Consider the following 8,440-nt stretch of genomic DNA (forward strand, 5'->3'; position numbering starts at 1 on the left):
GCCCAGTGCGGCTCTAATTGTCACCCTAACCTTTGCTTTACTTGATACCAGCAGGTGGGGATTACAATAGGGCTGGGCTAGAAATATCTTAGAACTTAAGGCAACTGTCCTCATAGGTTTTCAAATTTTTTTTTTGGAGAGAAAGTGAAGGGAGATACATTGCCTGGTGAGATACGTTGCCTGGTGGTGAGTCTGGTCATTTGGAGGTATTTATAATATTCCATGTACCATGGTAGGTATATTTTTACATTATCTCACTGGGCCCTCCAATAACTCCATTTACATTATAATATGCATTCTATGGATTAGGAAACTAAAGGTGAGTAATGTTTCCAAAGTTACCCATCTTGAAGGTACAGGCAAGCCACAGAAACCAGGACGTGCTGTATTGAATTCTTGCCTCACTGCCCCTATACTGATCTATACAAAATCTGACTAATGAGATCATTCATGACTTTCAGCAAATGGGTCATCAGAAACTATGCTGTAGAGGTTCTGAAGTGGCGGCAGATAAGCATGGCCTTGCTGGAGAAGCCACCACGGAGAAGGGAAGGTGAACAATGAAGGTGAGCTTGAAGAACCTGGCACGACCAGGTGGGGCATCCTGCCACTCAAACCCTTAGACCTTCTCTCTAGTCTTTCCCTAGTTTCGAAATACAGGGGCATTTCTAAACTAGGGAAATGACCCATTGTGGCAGGAAAGAGAGATTGGTGGGATTGGAATGGAGGGGCAGAGTTGAAAGGGTGATGTGGAACTGAGAGGGCTGTTTAGAAGAAGTGAAAGGTAAAGAGGGCAGTAGGGAGTACAGAGAGGTGAGGGAAGATAGGAGAGGAAAAGGTAAAGGAAATCATATGGCAACAGTAAAAAAAGAAGATAGAAGGTAAGAAAAAGGAGACAACACTGGAGTGTACAGGAGCTCTGGGGTTGGAGTTCCAGGTCTCATGGTGGCACAGTACATCCCCACCTGCTGGTGGTGGCATTTCCCTTTGCTGTTGCACTTGAAGGCATGGCTGTATCACTGCATCTGTCAACCTTTGGTAGTAGAAACTCACAGATGAAGGGTTGATTGCCATTTCCTATGGGAGCGAACCTCTCTCCAGGGAAATGCTCAGTGAGGTCCAGCTTCTGTTCCAGGAGCATGGTGCAGAGGAGCTTCTCTCTGCGGCTTTAGCCATCAGAGTCCCCAGGCCGGGGCTCACCCAGCCAGATGCAGAGCAGGTGGGCTCCACATTTGTCTGACTGCCCAGGACATGACAGTGCTTGTATTTTCCTAAACTCCCAGCACCTGTGGGCTGCTACACTTGGACCTTGCTGAGCTTGCTAGATGTCTGGCCTGAGCACCAGGCTGATCCAGCCCACTCGATGGGGCTCTGACATGCTGCACCACAGTTGCCAGCCCAGAATCCTGGCTAGGATCCTCATGGAAACTTGTGAGTTCAGGGGAGCCAAGATTCTACTGCCAGGAGACACCTGTGGTTTCTTACCCTCTTCTCATCAGTGCTTCCTTCTGCCACAGATCCAAGGCCCAGGACTCTGACACCTGCTGGAATCCAGGCCTGAACCTTTCTTTTCCCTCTGGACTGACAGTGGAGTGGGGGAAACTACCCATTTCTTTGAAGCTAATCTTATATCTGAACAAAAAGAAACAACCCCTCCAAATAAAACCAAACCTGTTCCCACTCTTTTATTTTATTTTTTCTTATCTGGGGACACGTGGGTCATTGCAAAGTTATCTAGAGATTACCTTGGGGGGAGGGGAAAATGTAAGATCCTAATTATGATTAAAAATCATTTTGTAAAAACATCGGCTATTATTGAAAGATCATAAGAAGGAAAATGCCTCAACTGGACTGTGGTTCGGCACTCCAACAGCAAGTGCTCCAGATGTATGGGAGGAAAGAAAGAAGATGGGAGGCTAAGGGGGCACAGGAAAGGCTCTGATGAGAGTTCATGTGCCAGTGCCAGTGGATGTGGCTTGAGACAAATGGTAGAGGTGTAAGACCCTGCAGCGCCAGGTCTTTGAAACTTTGTTCACCTACCTCAGGCCTGTGTGTTCAGGAGCTGTGGCAGGGTTGGGGCTGGGGTGGGGTCTTCAGTATTTGGTTATTCTCGACTAAAAAACTATTGTCCATAGATGACAAATGACACGGTGTGTTAGTTATCTTATTACACAGAAATTATCCTAATCACCTTGTAATTTCTGAGGATCAGGGATCAAGGAACAGGTCAAACGAGAGGTCCTGAGTGCTGAGTTGCTCATGAAATTGAAGTCAATCTCTGCAGTCACCTATCTCAAAGAGAGACTCCGGTAAGCTCTGCTTCCAAGATTTTTCAGGTGGTTGTTGACAGGAGGCCTCAGTTCCTCATTGGCTGTTGGCTGGGAGTTCCTGGCCAGATGGGTCTCACTGTTGTCTGGCTGAGGTTCCTCATGACGTTACAGCTGAAGTTTGCTCCAGCATGGAGAGAACATTAAAGAAGCATTGGTCTTTCTTTGAGAACTTAATCTTGGAAATGACATAGCACCTTGTCAGTTATATTTCATGGTCACAGAGCCCAACCCTGGTGTGGTGTGTTGATGTGGAAATGCATAAGAGCATGAGTTCTAGGAGGTGCCATTTTGGAGGCTGGCTGCTACCCAGGGCTAGAGCAAAGCCTTAAGGCACGGATCACTGTCCGACCTACGGGGCAGTCAGCAGGTGAGAGGCTGAATACAGTCTGATGAGGTCCTGTCCACTCTGCCAAAGGGAGATTTGGATGTATGTAGTGGGAGTCTTCTGGACATGACTCAGTACCAAGAGCTTCTATGCAGTTTCTGTCCCAGGGTTCTTTTATTAGATCCTCATATTCTGTTTTTCTGGCCAAATGCTCCCCCACTGCGTTCAGTTTCCTCAGGTGCGACCCTCAGGCTCCCAGCCTGGCTCCATAGTCACTCTCTGTTTCTCTCCTCCTCCAGTTTCTGACATCTTCTTAACCTTGGGAAAATTCCCTTCAGTTTCAGTTTTCTTTAGAACCACTTTATTTAGTTCCTTATCTTTTTCTTCTCCTCATTGCTATTCTCTTCTTCCCCTTCCTCCCCCTCCTTCTCCTCCTTCTCCTCTACTTTTTCTTCTTCTTCGTCTCCTTCTTCTTTTGCCTTTGCCTTCTCCTTCTCCTTCTTCTTCTTTTGGTACTAGGCATTGAACCCAGGGGTGCTTAACCACTGAGCCACATCTTGAGCCATTTTTATTTTGAGACAGGGTCTCACTAAGTTGCTTTGGGCCTCGCAAAGTTGCTGAGGCTGGCTTTGAACTTGCGATCCTCCTGCCTCAGCCTTCCAAGTTGCTGGGATTACAGGTGTGCACCACGGTACCTGGCTTCTTCCAGTTCTTTTGTAAGAGATCTTGAATGTGCATAAAACCCAGAACCTAGGCTTTAAACAACCAAAACATTAGTTGCTTTTGCATCAAGGAGAAAGGAAAGTTCAGTCTTCAAAATCTGCTAGGAGATGAGGGAGATATATTTACATTCAATCCTTCAAGAGCATCAGGAAAAAGAACCTAGATGTATCCCTTATGTTTGTGTTCTAATTTTTTAAAAATGGCTTTGTTATAGTTAAAGCTTCGTCCCGGAGTTTCATAAACTGACTTCCAGACCACTCACATATAATCGAATCAAGCCTTTATTGAAGCACACTGGTGGCGGCTGACCAGAACATAAAGCTGTTGCCCTGATCAGCCCTGAATAATTGCAAGGGCTCTCCTTATAAGCCTAAAAACCACAAAAGGGATGTTCCGGAGTCTAGCCAATGCAAGCATCCAGGTTACAGAAGCGGGACAGTGCAGTCAAGCAGTGGGAAGCCTAACCAATCACAGTTAGCCCAGTCACCCCAGTTACAGACACAGAGCCCCCGTTACTCTAGTTACAGAAACAATGCCCCATTAGGTAGTTCCGTGTTCTTAAAGGTTTCTATAGCAAAAGGAAAAGAACATTTTGCCCCAGTCATGACCCTTCTACTTGGCATGGTTGTTCTACAGGATGAAGTCATAAAACAAAATGGAGTCACATTTGCTCCTACTATCACAGCTTTCTGACTATGTTCTGCTGTGTAGGGATGGAGAAGGCACAGCAGAACAGTGAGTGATGATACATTCAAGGGAAGGACAATAAAGGCACTGTCTTAGTCTGTTTAGTGTTGTTGTAACAGAGTATTACAGAGTGGGTAATTGATAATCAGACGTTTATTTAACTCACAGTTCTGGAGGCTTGGAAGTCCAAGGTTGAGGAGTCGAGGGGCTGCATTTTATGAAGACTTTCTTGCTACATTGTCCCATGGCAGGGGTCAGAAGGGTAAGAGAGAAAAGCCCCCTCGACTGATCCCTTCTGAAAGGTGTCACCCCCTCAACACTGTTGCTTTGGAGATCAAGTTTCCAGTACATGAACTTTGAGGGGCACATTCAAACTGCAGAAGATACCAAAGGTCTATAGACTATCTAGAGAAGCAGTTTGGAAAAAGAGACCAATGAATTAAGTTGGCACATTCTGAACTAGAAGTGGGACAATTTAGTAAAGGACTGATGATGCTGGAGATTTCTTGAGGCAGTGGGTTTTGAGGTGTGTTCAGAGGACTGATAGTATGATGAGCGTGGTTACTAGCGTGCACTGCTCAGCATGAATTCTTAAACTACAAAACACTGGGGAAACAAGCTCCACTCCATCCCAAGTTCTATCACAGGAGATGCAGACTCCAAGAGTCTCTATGAGGGGCTCATTTCCCGGTGAGGAAGGTGACTTGGACACAGGCAGTGAATGCTTCACCATAACAGATGTTGTAATATGCATGTCACTAATGTCCTCTTGGAACCTGAGGGGAGAGAAAAACTATCAGGGAGGGTTTAGAGAAATGAAGCCAGCCGAGAACACTGAAAAATTATATGGTGGAGGACACGCTTAGTTTCTACTGCTGTGCTTGAACTAGTCTTCTTGGGGGCTCATCAATGGCCACTGGAGTGGAAGACAACTCCATTATTTCCCATATGATTTTGCTTTTCTAGCTTAGCAGAGGAGATGAAAACTACTAACCCCCAAACCCATATTGATCCTCATGACCTAAATCAAGTGACTCATTCTAGCAGCCTCTACCTCCTTTCCTTAAATCTGGAGCAGTTCCATCAACACAGGCCCTGCTGAATTAGCAGTTCCTTCCATTTCCCCCTTGACTGCACTCTTCCTCTAGTGGCATCATCTAATCTTATCAAGAATTTTTTTTCTTTAATTTTATGAAAGCATTTGTATGTTAATGAAAAAAAAATCTGTAAATGAAGATGGCTTTATTTTCTCTGCTTTGTCTTTACAGATGATTATTTATCTTGTTTGGGCTTGAACAGAGAAAAGCATCAGCAAAGCTCTTGTTGAAAAAAATAATCATCTTGTTTTCTGGTGGTAAGAGCAATACTGCAAGAAATAATTAGCCCAGCTGCAGCCATTGTTCAGATCACAGTAGAGGCAGCAACACCCCTTCTCCCAAGTGTTCTTTTCTTTTCCTGCCCTTTGAGCAGCCCTTCACAAGGCTTCCAGGATTTATACATGTTGAAATAGACTTTAAGGATCCTATGGGTACAATCCTCTTCCCCATCTAGCCCAGTAAAGAAGAATAGCCCCCCAACATAGGAGACTCAGCATTCTGGGTCCCATTCTGAATTCTGCTGGTCTTTGGGGATGCTGTTGGCCATTCAGTCCCTTATATAGTAATTTCTGCCTAGAATTCCTACTCTAGCCATCCTCTTAATTTTTTTTTTCTTCTTTAACAGCTATATGGAGACATATTAAGTTGCTGTTCAATTTTTTTTTCTGCCTGTGATAAATGACTCCAGACTTAAGGGAAGGAGAGAGTGACAACTTCAAGCAAGACCTCCAATTGATTTTCAAGTGGAAATTGTATTTTCTTTAAGATTCTTTCTGGGATTCATGGGTCACATTCCCTATGAAGTCTACCTGGCCACCAGCACCTGGGTTAATGTTGCCTTCAATGTGTCCTATACACCTATAGATGAACATACACTATATTTTCATTCTTTTTTGGTATATTGGACTATTCAAATAAATAGGATTCGCAGACTTGGAATATTCTGAGAAGCAGAGCTAGTATCCCCTTGTTTGCTTCATTCAGAGCCCCAGACCCAGAATCTGGGAGAGCATTTGTGATCATTAAGTATTTTCAGATGAATCAATGAGCTCGGATAAACTGTAAATGTATGTCTTTCCTACTTTCTTCTTTCTCCTGGCCTTGGTTGGAGTCCTCACATTTTCTCTCGTGGGTTTCGGGGTTTCATTTGTGAAATCCTTATTTCTACAATGTTGACTGAGTCCATCAGAAGCGTATTTAGTTACCCTAGAGCTGCCTGTGGGTGGGCAGCACCAGGTCTTTGCTGAGAAATGAAAGGTTTGAGCCATTGTCCCTGTTACTGATCGATTAGGAGATACTTGGTCTTATAGCTCCAGTGAGGATGGGTACTTACGTTTAAGAGAGGGGTCATTTGAAAATAACAGCAGATCAGCAAGCAGAGAATCTTCTTAGTTGCAGACCTTTTAGTCAATATCTCTCACACTGGAGAAGAGCAAGGTGTGCCTGCCCTCAGATAAGGAGGCCAGAATCCAATTAGTTAACTTGGCGTTGATATTTCTCCATTGGGTGCCACCTGGGCCTAGAGATAGCAGCCTTCTCTTCCAGCTTAGGACTGGGGACGTCTGAAGTACCAGCACTTAGAAGGAGGTGACTTCTCGTTCAGTGACTGTGAGGTTTAGGATACTCATAAGAATTAAAAAAGAATTCCTAGTCAAACTGAGAATTCCTAAGAATTTAGGAAGTTATCCCATATAGGATCAGTCTAAGTTCCCATAAGAGACTAAATTTCACATTTTCTGAAAGGCATTACATTGAAAGGCATATGTTTTCTTTCAGAGACACGAGGGTTCATATTCTGATTGGGTACATGCTGGCCGTGAGATCTTTGGCAAGGGATGTCACCTCCCTGAGCTTTGATTTCCTTCTGCAACTTAAGAATGAATAATGTTGATTTCTGCCTCAGGGTGTCATTTTGAAGATCCCATGAGAGTCCCTCTGAAAGAGCTATGAAACATTGTAGGCTTAATAAAAAAATAATGAGGAGGAGGAAGAGGATGATGTGCAGGCCTCCAGCTTGTCCCTGTGCTTGACACCAGTGCTGAGCTTGGAGTTAGCTCCAGCTCGTAAACACAACACGTGACTCTTACAAATCCGCAATTGCTGTTTTTACACTTACAGCTCATTTTCTCCTAATTTTTGGAACATCCATAGAATAGTTCCCCGTTGCCTTCCATGTATTTAATTTCATGGTATCACGCCATCGTTTTCTGCCCCTTAAACTGGTTTTTACATTCATTTTATACGTGAAACACAATGGATGAGGCAGAATCAGGAGTAAATCTTAAGCATCTTGAGCTCAGATCTCTTAATTAAACAGTTTACTGTTCTTTGTTCATAGAATAAAAGAAAGCTCTGATAACAAGTCCCACTTCAGTATAAATAACTGATCTCCGTTCAAGATGTTATCCTTTGAAATAATAGATTCCAGTGAGATAGTTAGGAAGAGAATTTTCCTGTCTTTGGAACACTCCCAGGCCCCTAAACCAAGCTCTTAAGCTCTAAGAAAGGTTGACTTCTGAGCCACAGACCAGTGGAGGTTTTATACACTTGGAGAGGATGGTGGTCTATGTCATTTGGAAGGCTCCAGGTGGGCCTCTGTGAGGACTAGCTTACTATAGCTAACTTCCATGATTCCTAAAGGATGGGCAATAAGCACCATGACCCTGGTACCAGAATGATTGCCGTCATGAATGTTCTGTAGGTCTCTATACTTAGTGTGGTCCATACATTGACTGGGGATTTGATAATTGTAACCCAGGGAGCACCAAGGTGAGTCTGCTGAGGAGACTCAGATAGCTGGGGTCCTACCTATTCAGAAAGCTTCACTGTGCACAGATAGTCTGAGGTAATACCCAACATGCACACACAAACAAACATACACATCCTAGGCTTGATTTCCTTGCTCCCTTGTGAAGGGACATTTACTCTCTTTGCCATCAGCACTGGATTTCTTCATTGCTTCCCCGAGCCTCATCTTTCCTTGGCATCTCCAATGCAGAACTCCATTTGTGACCTTGAATTTCACAGGTGGTCCCTGCTTTGGGCTTACTGTGATTGCTCTTTCCACCCCGAATGGCTGCTCTTCCACTTCATTATCAGAGATCCCCATGGGGAGTCCACCTGTTTCAGGTGCTGAAGCCACTTAAGCCCTGACTTTGGAATCAGGGGCTGCTCTCCTTCAGCACCAATCCATCTCCCGGTGGTTTCAGCTCATTTGTTATTTCTTGAGAACTGGATGGTCACAGCATGGTCTTGACTACTTTCTCCACCCCCTGCTT

At 44.4% G+C, this 8,440-nt stretch overlaps 1 long non-coding RNA gene across 1 annotated transcript; it reads left to right on the forward strand.

Annotated features, from left to right (window-relative positions):
* Nucleotides 1-463: 463 nt before the first annotated feature.
* LOC144366245 (uncharacterized) lies at nucleotides 464-1,680 on the forward strand. The gene is made up of 2 exons (XR_013425234.1): nucleotides 464-566; nucleotides 1,284-1,680. It is a non-coding gene; the product is annotated as an uncharacterized LOC144366245 (long non-coding RNA).
* Nucleotides 1,681-8,440: the final 6,760 nt, after the last annotated feature.

This window comes from Ictidomys tridecemlineatus, chromosome 1 (genome assembly GCF_052094955.1).
Source record: "Ictidomys tridecemlineatus isolate mIctTri1 chromosome 1, mIctTri1.hap1, whole genome shotgun sequence".
NCBI classification, from domain to species: Eukaryota; Metazoa; Chordata; class Mammalia; order Rodentia; family Sciuridae; genus Ictidomys; species Ictidomys tridecemlineatus.